A 15,595-nucleotide genomic window follows, 5' to 3' on the forward strand; every position below is an offset into this window, starting at 1 on the left:
AAAATTCAGATTGTCACTTATTAATTGCTCTGAGAACACAACAAAAAAGGGTGTTTTTCAAAAGCAATATATATGTTTTGAGCAAAAATTATAATTGTCGAGAAATATGTTTATTGAGAAAATTTCACTAAGGTCTCAGGCTTATTGCTGTGGTAATGATTTTTCAGTCTGTTGAAACTGAAATGTGCTACTCATACGCTGCCCTGTGAAGAAGAGCTAGTTGAGCATTGCTTGTTGGGTGGGCTTTGAAAACCTTGTCCACAGTAGCAATTTCAAACCATGCAGAGAGGTTGCAGTTAGAAAAGATTTTCAATCACATGATGTGATTTTTGTACACTGTGAAATCTTGTGTAGAAATGTTGGAGCATCCCCAGCAGAGCTCTTTTTTGCCTACATTACATGAGTGCATCTGGCCCATGTGTGGTGCATCACCTTTTTTTCATAAATTGGTCTGCAGATGCAGAGCAGATTCCTGGCTGCTGTGAACTATTCCTATTCCATCTTCTTTGGGGCAGTTCCTTTACTCTGGTAAGGATCCTCCTCACGCTGTTCCAGTTTCCCTTGAAGGGGGTTGGTTTCTAGCTGTATATCTTTTTCAGGCTTGTGTGTTTTCAGGGGACTGGAAGAAAGAGCCATGTAGTTCAGATAAATTTGCTGTATAGCAAAACCTCATTAATTTAGTGGCTTGCACTGCAGGGAAGTGAGGATCATGTGTGGGACTTCACAGCTACAAAGCAAATACTAGATTCTTTAATATCTTTGTGTTTCTGGAAGAACTTCGCCTAGAGTAGAAATGAGGTTTTTTTGAGGCTTTTTCAGGGCACCACTATAAGTTAGAACACCTGATATTTGCTTTTTAAAAATTTTGAAGGATCAGTGGATATCTCTTATTTAAGAAGTCTTTTAAGCCAAATAGATTTTCAGATAGAAATTGAAAGGAAAATGCCTGTTGTTTGTCTTCCCTGGGCCTCAGGCAATAGGATGTAAATATGGGTAGTGAATACTGTGTGAGATCAAACTGGCGTTTTTTCTGAAGGTGAGAATCCAAGACAATGTATACAATTAAAGCCAACAGCCTTGCCTACCAAAAGGAGTCCATGCCTTCTGGCATTCTCCACTGAATACCTCCTCTGTTCCTCTCCCATGTATATGCATCTCACAGTTTCTCAAAAAAAAAAAAAAAAAAAGCATAGTAGAACCAGCCAGCGCCAGTTTGTTTTCCATGTTTTCTTTTCTCTGTAAGGGATTAGTTGTAGTAACAGATTTCATGTGCCAGAAAGTGGGTGAACATTAACTATTTTGTCATGCACTGATCCTTCCCACAGCCCTGCAAAATTTGAAATGCAGGAATGGTTATTCATTAACATTTCTTTGTGTCTACAGGAAGTACATTTACTATGTAAACATGTTTTATATAGAACATACAGCTGTTTTGAACGAGCACTCAATGAAACATAAGAGTACAGTGCCTACACTGCCACTTCAGAAACCCTGAGATACCATGGCATTGTGTTTTGGAAGAGTGAACACACAAAGAGTTGGTGGAAGTTTCTTTAAAAGAACGAAAAATCTTTGACTTGCTTGATTGTTTTTATGTCTAAAATGTATCTGCACACTGAACTATTAATGTGCAATTTTTAGAAGTGGGGGGGGAGGAGGAATGTGTTTCTTTGTGCTGATTTTAATAGAGATCACATTAAAGAAAGAATAGTCAAACACCATCAGACAGTCCATTTTTCATAGACTGTGGAGAATATTGCCACCAGAAAAAAAACAGACTTATAGGATGCAGAAAATGTGCCTAGAATATCTAGAAGAACCACAGGTTGTTTGTTCTGAGATTGTCAGTCGTAAATCTGTGAGGAACTTCACTAGTAAAGATATATCCTTGGGTAATAGGTGGAATTGTCCCAGATTCACCTCTCTGCAAGCAACTCCACTGACTGAACTTCACTTTAAGAGCATTTTATGGAATTGGGATGTTTTCTGAAATGGTGAGGAATGATTCTGTTTCCCAAGCAGTCAGAGTGTTTTGGCTGTGCTGCTGCCTCTAGGTGGCTGAAGCTGTTTTGCCCCTTAAGAGCTGCAGGATGCTGCATTGACCAAGGTACTTCTCAAGCTGTACATTGTATCCACACATTTTATTTTAACAATTCCAGGGATGGTGAATCTATCACTTCCCTGTACAGCCTGTTACAATGCCTGACCACCATTTTGGTGAACAAATCTTTCCTAATATCCAGCCTGAACTTTCCCTGGTGCATCTTCAGGCCAATCTTCAGGCCAATTTCTTCTTGTCTAATTGCTTGTTACTTGGGAGAGAAGATCAAGTCCCATCTGGTTACAATCTCCTTTCAGGTAGTTGCAGAGAGCAATAAGGCTCCTCCTAATCCTTGCTCAGAAAAGCCCAAGATGGAAGAATGGAGTCCTGGTTGTCTAGCCAGTCCTGCATGCACCTTTTATTAAATGTTAAGGAAGGGGAGGGTTTCTAGTCATATCAATGGGAAAATACTGCCCTTAAACTGGCAGGATAGTACAGTGATAGGAGATGACAATTAGATGAGCTCATAAATTTTGAACTAATGGCATCTGCGCAAAAGCAGAAGGTTAATTCTTACCACTTGATAAAAAAGAAGTGTAACAAAAAAAAAGGCAAAAAGCTGCAGTCGACCCTTCAGGATATAATGCACTTGTGTCAACATGGACTCTGCCCAAACATTGTTCTCCTGTGGAAGCAGCTGGATGCCCTGCCCTCTGGTTTATATAGTGCCAAAGGGAAGGGGTAGGGAGAGATGATGTGAGGGAAGAGGGAGGAGAAAAAGTGGCAGGAGGGAAGATAAAGCAAACCCAGCTCACATCTTCAACACCATGCTCTGAACTGAAAATGTTCTCCAGCTGACCCTCCCAGCACTCTTTTCTTGATATTTAGGAACCTGCATCAGTGGAGAGTCTGCCTCAAAGTCACAGACACTGTGACAAGCTGCTTCCTTTACAAATATTTTTCTCTGGCAGGGTAGGCAGTGATGGAGAAAGGAGCAGGGGAGAGAGTAATGGCTATTCCTGTCTGGCCTCTAATATTCAAGGTCTAATTTATAGTATTCCATGTAGCATGATGGTGTCATTTTAATGGTGTATTAACACTGAAGTCTGGAATATTTATTTGGTAGAAAATGCATCCGATACTAAATATACCTCTGGGGACATGGCTGTGGGATGATTACAGAACTGATGCCCATCAAATTGATAGCATTTCTCTGTCCTCCTGAGTCTTCTGCTGTAAAAGTGGGGCAGGGTGTTTTCTGGTTAAGAATAATGGTCTCTGTGCTACCCTTGGGGGCAGATGTGTCCCAGCACCTGCGCTCTGGATCCAGGATACAGAGCTTCTACACAATTATCTTCCAGTTTGCTGTTAATTTCTATTCAAATTAATCAGTAGTTACTTGACATGAGGAATCACATTGTGAGCTTTAAAGCTTTATCACACACCATTGTTGTTTATTTATTTATAGTCTATTATTCATCCCAGAAATACTGAACAATTTAACGGTATTTGTAATGTTTCTTTTTTTTTTTTTTTTTTTTGCTTTAGTCTCCCATGTGATTTGCATACATATAATGAAGCAGGGTGGGGGAGAAGGGAGGTTACTGTGGGACTGAATTTTTTTTTGTGGTTCATTATCTATACCAGCTAATATGAGATAGTGCCCAACAGAGTTTCTTAGCATCCCTTACTTTTAAACAGGTGAACATACTGAAGCAAGACAGATGCTGATCTCAGGAAAGAGCAACCACATATGCACATACTTGTACTTGATTCATGGAGTTTAATTTAACATGAACTGTGTCAAACCTATGCTGTGGATATTTTGAGAGTTTCTTTTCATTAACATTCAAGCAAGGTGCTGTCCTGTCTGTGGGAAAGACAGGATGTGTGATGGAGGGAGCCCTGCAGCCCGGCATCTGCAGCCTGGTGATCTATAGCCAAGGCTTCTGCAGGCTCAGAGCAAAAAGGGTGTGAGCGTGAGTGCCCCGGCCGTGTACGTCGGTGGGTGGGTGACAGTGGGGATTCTCTTGCCAACAGCCTTGCTGGATGGCAGGGATTGCAGCTGTTAGCAATCAAAAGGAAGCTTTCATTTCCTTTTGACTTTTACAAACTGGCCTAATATAAGTTCTATTTATTCAGGTGTTTTTATACAAATTTTCCAAAGATATCAAGTTTGACCTTTGTGTATGTAGTTTCCCCTCCGATTAGTGAAAACCATTTAGAAATGTCAAGGATGGGACTAGAAGGGACCTCCTAGGTGCTGGGTGCTGCTGGTTCAGTCAACCAGATTGCACATGATCTTTTTCAGCTCTGTCAAATACCAGAAATAATCTGTCGCTCCTACTCATCTGTTTGCTGTACTGCTGTACCAGAACTTTGTCTGTGTTGCTTAGAAACCCTCTTCTAGTATACAAGTTTCTTTTCACAGTCCATTCATATTAATTTGTTCTTGTGCCAATATTGTCCCCTAGTTGGTGGCTCTGGTCTCTGTCTAATGTTTGCATATCACTTCAATGTATTTATAATAAGGAACCATATCCTTTCTCAGATTTCTTTTTTTTTTTTAATGTTAAACAAGCACAGCTTTTTTAGTATCCACTCATAAAATAGGTTTGTTATTTCATGAATAGGCCCTGTAACATTTCCCTGCACCTGCTCTTGTTTTAGTTCCTTATCTATAGGACAAGACTTGCCTAGAATTGAAGTCAGATTAACTGAAATAATTCCCACTTTGGTGTCACACACTCTCACTTCTAACATGACTTTTTCAGATCCCAATCCCCGTTTCTACTATTTATGTGATCTTTGCTTAACTCAGTTTAATTTTTGAGGTGATCATTCATCCACCTAGGTTTTATGCCACCCTCATTGCGTTGTCCCTTTGGCCAGAGGTTTGACATTTCATGTCTATTTTATCTTGAAAGACATTACAGGTTTCATGTGAAATCCCAGTCAATGAGATTTTTAACCCAGTTCACTAGACTACCACAATGCAATGAAACTATCAAATTCCATCAGATTCCCAAATTTAATTCCTATTGCTTTATTCCATAAGCAGAAGCACAAAATGAGGAATTTTTGTTGTTTCTGTAAATGCCTGTAGAGTGTTTTTGATCTCAGCCTGGCACCCTTGTTGTGGGTGATGTGAATGGGTGATGGAGCCTCTGTGCTGCTGCCAAGGGCCGGTGCCCCTAGACAGGCAGGTGTTCCCACCTGAGACAGGATGTGCAGATGCTCCAGGAAAGATGGACACCCACCCCAGGCTCCATCCCACTCCTGCAGCGGCATGTTTGAACAAGAAGAAAGAACGCGGTTGGCAATGGAATGAGTAAAGTTTTACAAGGAGAGCAGGTGTGCCTGCTTGAAAGATAAACTCTTCCCCCATGCGACGATAAGATAAATGATCCGAACTTGTGATTTAGTTAATGTTTCTGTCTTTAGCCTGCTGTGTACACAGCACCCTGCTGGATAAGTTGCCCAGAACTGCATGCCTCTGTATGCACAGAGCTATAATAGTCAGCAATATCATTCTCTCACCCTGTGTCCTTAACTAAACAGCCTTTAATCATTATACATAGTTATTATATGTTCCTTATTATACAATGCAGCAGCTACCTTGCATCAAAAAAAGCCAATGCCTACATTAAATACCATCATTGGCTGTGTCCTGAGGATCTTGTTTCACTGCTATTTCAGGCTGTCACGGTTCTCCGGAGCAGTATTTAAACTATGTCTGAATTTAGGCAAATGCTTTTTGTTCATGTGCCTTGAGAATTAGAGTTAATCCATCTTTCTCACCAAGGGAAAATTCCTCCAGAGGCATCTTGCTCTTGTTTCACTGCTTATTGATTATCACTCCCAGTTTGCACGTTACTGGCTGTGGTGTTCCAGCTGCATTTGAATGAGCAAAAGAAAAGCCAGCTGGTGCTCTGTTGTTCTGATTTTTATATCAGCATTTTGGTTTCAAAGACATTTATCTAATCTTATTAACTGGCTTTACCAAGAGGATTTCCTCACAGACTTAACTGGGAGAAAACAAATAGGCAGCGAGGAGGGGGTGGTGGAGGATGTCTTCTGTTATTCTGCACAGAAGCACATTCTTACCTACTGGGAGAAAAAATAAATCAGGTTTGCCATTGACTCAAATGCTGACACGTTCTGACTAAGGCAAAGCTCTTTATTTTCCTCTATGTGAATGGCCTTTAAGAAGACAAGGCGATGGGCATTTTCTTTCCATGCAAGTGCAGAGAACAGGCCAGAAGGCACAACCTGCTCCAGGAAAAAAGGCAGGCAATGAGCCCATGCTCTCACTCTGAGGAATGAGGCCTGGGGACTGGGGACTGTGGCCATGTCCCCAGCATCTCTCTGTTCTCCCTTTGGGGTAGAGATCACTTGTTTTGTATGAAGCTTTCTTGCATGAAAAGCATGACTAAAAACCATGTGTGCAGAGTGCAAAAATGGAGTAGATTTGGGAAAATCAGTTCTAATGGTGCCTACACATTTGGAATCTCTAAGTTTGAAGGTAACAGGAATGCAGCATAAGGTCCAAATTACCAGTGAGACACATGGACAAGCAATGATATTCATAAAGTCAGTCATATTCAACATGAGATAAAATACAGTGAATAAACAAGCATTACAAGAGTGCATAGCAATAGGAAAAGGGGGAATGGCTACCAGTCGAAACAGAGTAGATTTAGATGACAAAAATAAAGAATATGTGAAGGAGAGAGAACTTCACTTTCTCATGAATAAAATGCAAACAATTGTACCTGTCCTTATGTTTTATAATCAGCATAGTCAAGGCTCATGGGGTTAGGCATGGACTTGCTTGCTTTCCTTCCTTTCTTCTTTTCCTTATCACTGCCTCTTTTGCTGTGTACAAATCCCATGTTTACATTAAAACCTTCTGTTGATTCCTAAGGAATCTTTTTAAATTTACATGTGTTAGCCTTTAACTTAAAAACTCTGTTTGGGTTAGCACTGGTGGAGAATAAAGGATGGTCCTGGGCTGAGTCAAGAGAGTCGTAGATTGCTTTTCTCCTGGGAACAATAGGGAGTTTCCAGGGAGTTATTGCCCTAAAGTCCCATGCAGAGCAAGATTGGCAAGAGCTACTAGCTTTCTCTAGCTCTCTCTACATGCTGAGAATTATCCACAAAGGAAACTGTATTATCCTGTCTAAAGGGAGAGCAATGATGCATTCACATCCCATGCCCATCACAGGTCTTGCCATCCATGAGCAGGCACAAAAGCCTGTCCAATCAATTCAGAAGAATTTGAGATCACCTGAAGATTAAGCCCATTCACTCATACTCACTGCTTAGAGTGTCTGCCCAGCTCACCTTTAGGCATGGCTGGGCAAATCTTATTGCAGCTTCTAGTCTGCTCCAGCCACCTTCAGCTTCCAGCCACCTTCAGCTTCCAGCCACCAAGGCTGTGAGGCAGTGGATTGCACAGGCATGAGCTGGGGGCTCTGAATTACACACTGTAGCCTCTCTGGGAGCTGAAAGATGGCATGCTGGAGGGCACCCACTTCCTTCCAGTCTGAAAAGCCATCCTGCCATGACTGTCACAGTAAGCTTGCCCTGCCTCTTGCTCAAGAGTTTTGTAGAATAACATATAGCAAGGAGTTCTGTCCGAGGGCACATCAGATAAAATGTCCTCAATCAAGGAGCATAGTAGAGAGCATCAGTGCATCTACCATGATGAAAAGCTACATGTTTTTTCCCAGTGAACATATCTCCAATAGCACCTACATTTCTGTAGACTCAGCACCTGTCCTCATGGGGAGGCAAAATAAGTGAGTGTGTCCAAGGGGGTGAATTTAAAACAATGCTTTAAATCATGTCCTTAAACAGAGACTTTGTCACAAAAGAACATCTATTGGTTGCTCCACTTAACTCACCTCCAGAACCAGCTAAATGTAGGCAGAACTCTAGGTAGAAAATAAGTAAATCCAAGCTCGAAGTTAACAGAGGTGCCACTCTGGATTATGTCCCTGTTGCAGCTGTGTTCTGAGATGAGAACAGCTTCATGGTACTCCAAGTCTTACACTGTGCATCCCAAGTGGAGGATTTTATTTATTATGTGAACAGATTTGTTTCCTTCTCTACTATAAGTTAAAACATATTTGATCAAACAGGGACCCTATGAAAATCTGGATGCTCAGTGTAGTGATGATTTTTAATTTTAAGATGTGAGTCATTGTCCCCATGGTCTGAACCCAGACTATCAAAAAGAGCCTAGCTGAATAAAGCAGCCAGTGGTCTTCTTGTCCCAACAAAGTTGAGTTCCCCATGCTAATAACAGACCTTGATTGTTCAGTAAGTGAAGCTTTGTTGGGGCATCCTCCAAAGATGTGATAAAAGTCCATGTCAAATTTTTAGTTCACCATCAAGTAAGAAGCAATGTTTCCCACCTGTGAGAAATGTTTTTGTGTTTGTTCAGTGTCAGTCAAAAGTGAGCCAAAATTGTCTTTAACCTGAATTTTCTTCATGGGATCTCTCACACCCCAGTGTGGGGTCTCAGGAAAGGCTTTGTGCTGCGAGCTGTGGACTCCCTCTGCTGCACATCCAGCCCTTTCCAAAACTCTGTCCTCTGGAGTTCTCTGGAGCTGCAGACCCAGTACAAGCATACAAAGGCACAGACAGGCTTTGTGCCAGACTCTAATATAGTGTTACCAACTGCTTAGAAGAAGAACATGAGAGAAAGATCTGAAGAAATAATAAGCACACATTGACACATACACACACATATATGTCTTAATTTTATTTCTTATTCTTCAGAAGAGTTGGGAAGGGGTAAAACTCTCTAAGTTTTTCAACTTCTTTTCCATTTGGCAGCCTTCATTCAGGATCATGGCTAGGTAGATTTGTTCTTTCTGTCCCCAGAGGGTCCCCTGATTCAACTGAAAGTCCCGCAAGAATGTGTCCTTCCTATTTCCTCTTTTTCACTTGGAGCTTATTATTTAGTCCCTCTTAAAGCAGTTTTGCATCCTCCTTACTGACAGTAGCAGTGCTGTAAAATTGCCTCTGTATAGCTGTCGAACTCTTTCCTTGCCAAAGCAATCTCTAAATAGTCACACTTTTGGAACAGTGCATATTCAGTAAGTGACTGACAACAGCAGAGAAATGCTTCGGTTTCCACAAGAAAAGAGGGATTTCATTCCATCACAATATTTTATGGCTTGAAAGGACCATATGAACTGCCTAACTCCTACCATAATTCTTGAATTGCACATAGATAAATAGAAGTGTTATCTTGTGCCACCTGCAATGCTAAAACTTTTTTCCCCTCACTGATAAAAATATAAATATATGTTATATATACAAAAGTCACACCCACTTAGTGGAGATTGAAGCACACAAGAAAGATTTCCCACTTCAAATTGCACTTTGAGAAATATCAGTTAATTTTTAATACATTAAAAAAACTTAAATTCAAAGAGCTTTTATCTTGTAGTGTCCTAGTTTCTTAATTAATTGCCATATGGTACCAGGTGAAATGCTTTGTGGAAGAAATCTAAGTCTCCTGTGTCATTATTTTGCCCTTATTAATCAAATGTACGGCCCAACAGCTGTTGAGCATTCTGTGTGCAATACTTCTATATTTCATTCATCATGGCAATGTACCCACCTCCAGGCTCGGAACAACTATAGGAGTCAGAGCTTAGAAGGCATTTTCTAGGTTTGCACATTAGGTGTATTTCTGTTCTCACTTTTTGTGTGCATTTAATCAATTTTGTGCAAGCATCCAAGCAAAGTGAGTGTAATATATTTGTAAGGAATTCATCCAAACTTTGCTAGTCACTTAAGAAACAGTAACAAGATGACTTAGCTACCAAAGTTTATAGGGATCTGTCTGTGTAGTAGTTTGGAAGAAGCACATGGTCATGACTCTTCCCTTTTTTTTTTTTTTTTGGCCATGAAATATTGTACAGAATGATGACTTGGTAGATGAAAGCTTATGCTCCACAGCTGGGATGTGACTGATTTAATGAAGTGTTTTAATTAGTTCACGTTCTGTGGACTTGACTGTATATCTAGACCACATATTTCATCTCATCTAGCAAATAAGTAATGCCAGAATTCAGGTCCAGTTTCACTTATGAATAAATCTACCTTTGGTTCCAACTTAAATATCAAGTGTAGACTCCCTTCTGAAGTTGGCTACTCCTGTGAGTTTCTCTCTAGGCTGTGGATATTTATAGTGCCTTTCCTTTTCAGGATACTTGTGTGTTGAAGAGACCCAAAGCCACTTTAGTTTCCCCTGTGTGTATTCCCTCCCTTTTTCTTCCCCTTGTTCCCTATTCCCAGCCTTCCTGTCAAGCAGGTACCCTGGGGGCATGGGCTGTGGTCTCCACTGGAGGGAGCTGGAGGATGAGCTGGCTCCCACCCTGCAGCACCATCGTACTTCCCCTGGGGCTGGATTGGTGGAACAAGCCCTTCCCCTACCGCCTGTGCTTCCTTTGGTTATTGAACTTGTGAGGAAGACAACACCTGAAAAACAACTGGCCAAAGAACATACATTGCTGGATCAAATATTAATGAATAAGAACAGTAAATCTTGCCAGAATTTTCTTGGCTGTATCTCTCAATGGTTCTCTTATCTGTATATCTCTAGAGATTTTCTTCATCTTTTAACCTCTTTTTTGATGCCGAGTTAATCATTGTCCCATCTCCTTCAGTTACTCCTTTGAAATGCCATGTCTTGAGTTGGAAATGTAAGATGTGGCTGGGGGTGTGTGTTCTATTGCCATCTGTTAGAGGTGGGGCAGTTATCTTCTGTTAATTGGGCCACCTGTTAAAACCAGAAAGGGCAGTTTTCTTTATCTCTTCCACAACCAATCCTCCCTCCAGAAAATATTTTCTGTTAATGGGCCATTGAGTCTCACTGCATGACTGATAAAATTACATCATCCCATTGTGAGATGCTCCACCCAGAGGGAGGAGCCAAGCATTCCTACCTGGATATAATCAGAGATTTGGAACACCAGAGACAGCCTTTTCCCACTGGGTTCCCCAGAGAAAGATTAGGCCCATCTACACCACCACTGGATCTTCAGAGGAAAACTCCACTTTTCTACAGGCTCACTACTTCAACAGAACCACACCTGTCACTCCAGGAGGGCTGCAGCCACCATTCAATCACACCGCTACCAACACCCTGACCAACAGGCTGTCAGGTTGTATTCTGACTCTGTCAGTGTTGTTTTGTATTACTGCATTTTTATTTCACTTTTATTTTTTCCCTAATAAAGAACTGTTATTCCTACTCCCATACCTTTGCCCGAGAGTCCCTCATTTTCAAAATTATAACAATGTGGAGGGAGGGGATTTACATTGTCCATTTCAAGGGAAGCTCCTACCTCCCTTAGCAGATACCTATCTTTTCAAATCAAGACATGCCATCATCTCGGGAGAGTCTGAGGACAGCCATTTGCCATAAGGTGAGACAAGGACCATCACATTTGGATGAGTTAAAAGGAACTCAAATCAAAATTTACCCTTGAGATAGTATCTGTCCTCTCAGGTTATAGTATCCTTCAGCTATAATGCAGAAGCTGCAGTTCTAAGGTGTTTGTTGGAGCCAGTTTAGCAAGTTGCCCTTGGGTGATGTTTTATACTCAAAGAGAAGAAGCTTTTACTTCTCTAGGCAACTCTTGTCCATCATCACTGTGTTATCTGAGCATGGCTACCACCCTACATGATCATTGAGAAATTTGACCCTATTTTAGTGAAGTGTTTGCCTCCTGCTCTGTATTTCCCAGGATGTGAAAAACTACAGATGTAGGGTTTTTTCTTGAAGAAAACATGCAGGAACAAGCAGCTGTTTTGCATAAAAAGGACACATCATTTCTGGAAATGACTGGTCACCTGAACTTGGTTTTATAGGTCGCTAAAAAATGATACAAGGTTTATGGGCAAGGATGCACCTGGAACACAAGGGATTTTGAGTATGGTGGTGGATTTATGGCCTTCTGTGAAGAAAAAGATTAAACTGCATCTATTTATATATGTGCACTCATAATTTGTATAAACCCAGATGTTAAAACACTTGCATATCACTGCATAAATAAATAGCAAATAAGGACAAGATTTCTGAATTTAGGATGCCTTTTTAGTGCATCCTTTAGTTCTTGAAGGATTTTTCTTTTCTGAGTATAAAGCACAATTTCCTTTGAAGAAAAGATAATCAACATGCACCATAAATGACAACTTGTTATGGATGTAAATATTAATTATACATTGAAATTCTGGAACTGTTTTTACTAGAAGCTTGTTAGCTTGTTAATTATCATAATTATCATACAAGGAGAAAGGGAAGAGAGAGAGAGACTGATTAGTGTTGGTAATTTGCCTCATCCTTTCTGTGCTGTTGCCTTTTTTTTTTTTTTTCAATTTTGGGAAAATTAATTCTGTGAAATTATCACTAGGGTGCTGTATGCTCCAGGATACGTCTGCATGATGTGGCATTGTTCTGGTAGAATGCAGACTTAATTCCTGCTTGGCACCTTTCCTGTCCCTCTCTTCCACGCCACATTGGAGTCTGCCAGTCTTGGGCAACACAATATCGTGCACTGCTCTACCCTCAAAAGAAAACTGAAATAAAAATGGGGACGGACACTCAGTGCCCCTGAAACCTCAGACAATAAGAGAAGTAAAGGAAAATGGTGGTGTTTTAATTACAATATAATAGAGGAACATAACTCCTGCTAGGCACAAAGCTGTTAGTGGATACCAGCGTGTATCATAGTGTGTTCTCGGTGTTTTTGGAGTGGTCTATGAGTGAGATTTCTCCTCTTGCTGATTTTTAATGGACTCTTTGTTTTTTCTGCTTGCACCTGTATGGGTGGAACAGCTCTGGATGCTGAGAGACGACAGCAAAAAAAAAAGGAGAGAAAAAAAATTCCCATATAATGTTTGCTCATGTGTGAGTTTTGTTTAACTCTGAGGCAGGAAAAAAAGAAATTAAGTTTAAATCTATATTTCATCATAGCAAAAATTTGCCTTTCAGGTTTTTTTAAGGATCCATATGGGCTCCTGGGTTGCCCAGGATACTCAGGAAAGATCTGGGAAAAAAGCCGTTGTGAATCCACTAAATCTGCAAAGAATACAGAATCAGTCAAATTCTGAAAAGTCTGTGAGCAACTTCAGAGGCACCTTATCTGACTAGATGAATGGGTGACATGGTGTCATACAAGGTTCAGCTCTGTTCAAATAAAGTGTTGCACACTGAAGGGGAGAAAAAAAAATGGATGTGCTCATATGCCTTACAGAGCTCTCAATTACCTGCAGTGACTTGGGAAAAGCAGCTGAGTGTCACGGTGGACGTCTCAGTGATCATTTGGATGCAGATCACAGCTCTAATTTATTGGTCAGGCAAGATGTTAGACTGCAAAAGGAGCAGGATAGAGAATAATGTGTAAAATGCAAGCAATTAATTATGTACGTCGATGATGCATTCACATTTGGAATAAAATATGCAGGACTGGACACCCAATACTCCCAAGTTTCACAAGAAGCCTGCACCAGAGCAAGACAGAGTTCAGAGAAAGGTGACAGGAATGGAAAAGAGCGTGTGAAATTTCCCATCTGAGAAAAGACTGAAAAGACTGGAGAGTTCACATTTTTAAAAAGGTGAAAAAGTCCTGATGTTGTATAAATACCATAAAAGTAGGTTGTGATATACTGCTAGCAAACAGAAAACCTATTTGACCTGTGTTACGATCCAGACACAAGAGAGGAGTGAGCGAATTGAAAAAATAGTCATTTCAGAGCTAATTTAGTACAGAAATTTTTAGCACATGTATCGTTTGCCTCAATGCTGCCAGACATCAGTTGCTAAACCTTTAACAGCAAGTAGTTTGTCAGGGAAGGAGTAGGTTTGTGGAATGAACGGCAGGTGCTGGGGACCCACCACCCATGCCATGTGCCCTTGGGACTGTTCCATGGGACTGCATCTGCTCTGATCCCACAGAACAGACATTCAGTGGCAGCAGCCCAACCATTGCACTCCTGGTGTGTGCACTGTGGTTTATATTCATCCACTGGAGAGGCACTGGGTAGAAATGGTCACTCCACCCTGTGAAGAAAAGTGTGTCCCATGAGGACCACAGTGAGAAACTATTCAAAATCACATATCAGATTCAAATTCAAATGGTAATGCAGATGCATCTTCTGAGCCCAAGATCAAACTGAGACTCAAAGGCTTGACATTTATAATATAAAGAGAATGTCAGAATTGTACTAAAGAATCTTGGAAGCTGATTGTTTTTATTCTATTTTTATGCCTTTTTTTTTTTTTTCACTGAGTGACAATGGGGATGCAACATTTTAGGTTAAGGATCTAGGAAAACACCTATGACAGAAGTCTCTGTTGTGTCTTCATAGTGAGGCAATTACAGCATGAAATTAAATATTCAAGTGGGTTTAATACAAACTATTATAAACTTCTGCACACCTGACATGCATGTCTTAGATAAATGTTTGGAGTGTTTTTTGTGCCACTGTTTCTTTCTTGCTCTTGCCCACAGTGCAGACTCTGGAGTAGCCTTTGAAGTGAAAACAGTCATATATTACACTGAATCCAATAGATTAATTTTTAAAAAAAAATTTGCTGTTTTCAGGTTGTCAGAGAGATTCACAACTTTCAGAAAACAGCTAGATCCAGGCTGAGGAGACCGTACAGAAGCTGCAGGCAGTATGAACACATGGGGTTTGAGATGATTGCTATCACCTGATCTAGTCCATCAGGACACACATATAAGCATCACTCATGGGATGTGGGTTGACCCTGGCTCAGTGCCAGGTGTCCACCAAAGGCACTCCTCCCTACTAAGCCGGACAGGGGACAGAAAATGTAACAAAAGGCTTGTGGGTCAAGATAAGGGTGGGGAGAGATCACTCACCAATTACTGTCAGGGGCAAAACAGACTCCATTTGGGGAAATTAATTTATTACCAAACAAGTCAGAGTAGGATAAAGAGAAATGAAAGAAAATCTTAAAACCTCTTCCTCCCCACTTCTCACTTCATCCCAGTCTCAACTTCACTCTCGATTTTTCTCTACTTCCTCCAGCCCAGTGGTGCAGCAGGAGGGGAATGGGGGCTCTGTTACCAGTACAGCAGAAAGCAACTCAGCCCAGTTAACTGTGAGTTCAGGGAGGGCAAGTGAAGACCACTGGACTGTTTGGTCCCTGATGGGTCTCAGCAGCTCCCCCGCAGCCCCTTCCTGCAGCCAGCACATCCCAACAAAAGGTCTTGGGAAACTGCCCTGTGGAGACCGCAGTGTGACATCTGGAAGGTGCACCTATCTCTGGAGGAGAGTAGCTCTGCCATAATTATTCAGGTCTGATAATTAACTGGGATGTAATTAGATATAATCACCCTGACAACAGTGTGCACCTTTTTCAACAGACAAGGAGGAGGCCTTGTTGTCCACCTGTGTCTGATCAAAAGGGATAATAGAGGAGCAAGCCATTAGTGTGCACGTGGTAAGGGAGCTGGGCCAGTGCTCCCATTGAAGGCCTGATAAGTGATACAGCCGGGC

The sequence above is a fragment of the Molothrus aeneus genome, chromosome 3 (genome assembly GCF_037042795.1).
Source record: "Molothrus aeneus isolate 106 chromosome 3, BPBGC_Maene_1.0, whole genome shotgun sequence".
In the NCBI taxonomy this organism is placed as follows: Eukaryota; Metazoa; Chordata; class Aves; order Passeriformes; family Icteridae; genus Molothrus; species Molothrus aeneus.